The sequence below is a fragment of the Bos indicus genome, chromosome 2 (genome assembly GCF_029378745.1).
Source record: "Bos indicus isolate NIAB-ARS_2022 breed Sahiwal x Tharparkar chromosome 2, NIAB-ARS_B.indTharparkar_mat_pri_1.0, whole genome shotgun sequence".
NCBI classification, from domain to species: domain Eukaryota; kingdom Metazoa; phylum Chordata; class Mammalia; order Artiodactyla; family Bovidae; genus Bos; species Bos indicus.
The window spans coordinates 114,642,589-114,644,941 of record NC_091761.1 but is presented as its reverse complement, the minus strand read 5'-3'; the positions used below and the strand labels follow the sequence as shown (position 1 = coordinate 114,644,941).

The window sequence follows — 2,353 nt, the reverse complement described above, 5'->3', positions numbered from 1 at the left end:
TAAAACTTTACCTACAAAAACAAGCAGTGCATCAGATTTAGCTTGTAGATCATAGTTTGCTGATCCTCATTCTACAGAATCAATTTTTTATAATGATACCAATAGTAGTTTATCTATCACACAGCTGTATTACTATTTACTTTTAGGTATTTATTTATTTGTTTCTGTCACAAAATAATCATAATATTGTGATGAAAATTATTATAATTAAAACTTGGTATGGACATTCTAGGTTTTCCTCAGATACTTCACTGGAAAAATTTCTCAATGCCTTGGAAAGTCTTTCTATAGAGTGCTTGATATGTATTGCATTTGTGTTGCACTAAACTACTGTCCATAGGTCATACTTTCCATTCTTCCCAGTGCTATAAAGGAGGGTCTCTTTATCCATATAGGCTTGTGACAAAGCATACTATGGTTTAAAAAATTTTTTTGCCAATTTTGTGGGAAAAAATGATATCCGCATTTTTGAATTTTCTTTATGATTGAACATTGTTAATTATATTTTCTTTTTTTCCCCCCATGCTTAATGATTAATCATAAATCATCTATTTTCTTCAGGTCAACTTAATTTTATAAATGATGGAAACATGCAAATTTAATTTTAGCATATTCAAGTCATTTCATTTTAGCATATTCAACGCTAAAATGAAATTTAGCAAATTTCTTTTTTTTCTGCATGAAAATTTAAAATTTTTATGCGTCAAAGACACTGTTGACAGAGGAAAAAGGCAATCCATGGAATGGGAAAAAAATTTGAAATCACGTATCTCGTAAGAAATTAATATCCAGCTCTTTCCCTTTGGTACACCATTGAAGATCCAGGTGTTGCCATGTGCCGCCACCCTGCCCGGTGTTACCGGTATTGTAAGAACAAGCCATACCCAAAGCTGCGCTTCTGCCGAGGTGTCCCTGATGCTGAGATTCGCATCTTTGACTTGGGGCGTAAGAAGGCCAAAGTGGATGAGTTCCCACTCTGTGGCCACATGGTGTCAGATGAGTATGAGCAGCTCTCCTCTGAAGCCCTGGAGGCTGCCTGTATTTATGCCAACAAGTACATGGTGAAAAGCTGTGGCAAAGATGGTTTTCACATCCGAGTACATCTCCACCCCTTCCATGTCATCCGCATCAACAAGATGATGTCTTGCGCTGGAGCTGATAGACTCCAGACAGGTATGCGCGGTGCCTTTGAAAGCCCCAGGGCACAGTGGCCAGGGTCCACATTGGCCAGGTCATAATGTCCATCCCCACCAACTGCAGAACAAGGAACATGTGATTGAAGCCTTCCACCGGGCCAAGCTCAAGTTCCCTGGCCGCCAGAAGATCCACATCTCTAAGAAGTGGGGATTTACCAAGTTCAACGCGGATGAATTTGAGAACATGGTGGCAGAAAAGCAGCTCATGCCAGACGGCTGTGGGGTCAAATACATCCCTAATCGTGGTCCCCTCGACAAATGGCCGGGCCCTGCACTCATGAGCATCAGTGCTGTCCCCTCTTTAATTATGCTCACCAATAAATGTTATTTCCTGTCCAAAAAAAAAAAATTAATATCCAGAACACATAGAAGCTTTTAAATCTCAGTTCAACTATCTTAAAATATCCATAGTTAAGATTTATATATCGAGTGTTGGATTATACATAGGCACTATTGAAACAGTCCCTGTAAGTCCTTGTTTGTCTACTGTAATTATAAAATCAACTGTGTTTCTTTTATAATCTTGCTTCCTTTGACTTTTGCCATAAATGCAATCATATTTTTCTGCCTTCTTTTTTCCCTCTCCCTAGGCCCTCCATGAAAAGCACATTTTATCTGACTTAGTGGAAGGCACAGTTCTGACATCTTTTTCAGTTCAGTTCAGTCGCTCAGTTGTGTCCGACTCTTTGCGACCCCATGAATCACAGCATGCCAGGCCTCCCTGTCCATCACTAACTCTCGGAGTTCACTCAAACTCACGTCCATTGAGTTGATGATGTCATCCAGCCATCTCATCCTCTGTCGACCCTTTCTCCTCCTGCCCCCAATCCCTCCCAGCCTCAGCGTCTTTTCCAATGAGTCAACTCTTCGCATGAGGTGGCCAAAGTATTGGAGTTTCAGCTTTAGCATCGGTCCTTCCAAAGAACACCCAGGACTGATCTCCTTTAGAATGGACTGGTTGGATCTCCTTGCAGTCCATGGGACTCTCAAGAGTCTTCTCCAACACCACAGTTCAAAAGCATCAATTCTTCGGTGCTCAGCTTTCTTAACAGTCCAACTCTCACATCCATACATAACTACTGGAAAAACCATAGCCTTGACTAGACGGACCTTTGTTGGCAAAGTAATGTCTCTGCTTTTCAATATGCTATCTAGGT

The 2,353-nt window shown here is 40.7% G+C and overlaps 1 pseudogene; it reads left to right on the top strand.

The window, feature by feature from the left end:
- The first annotated feature begins 833 nt into the window (after positions 1–833).
- LOC109576930 (large ribosomal subunit protein uL16-like) lies at positions 834–1,459 on the top strand (annotated as a pseudogene).
- Positions 1,460–2,353: the final 894 nt, after the last annotated feature.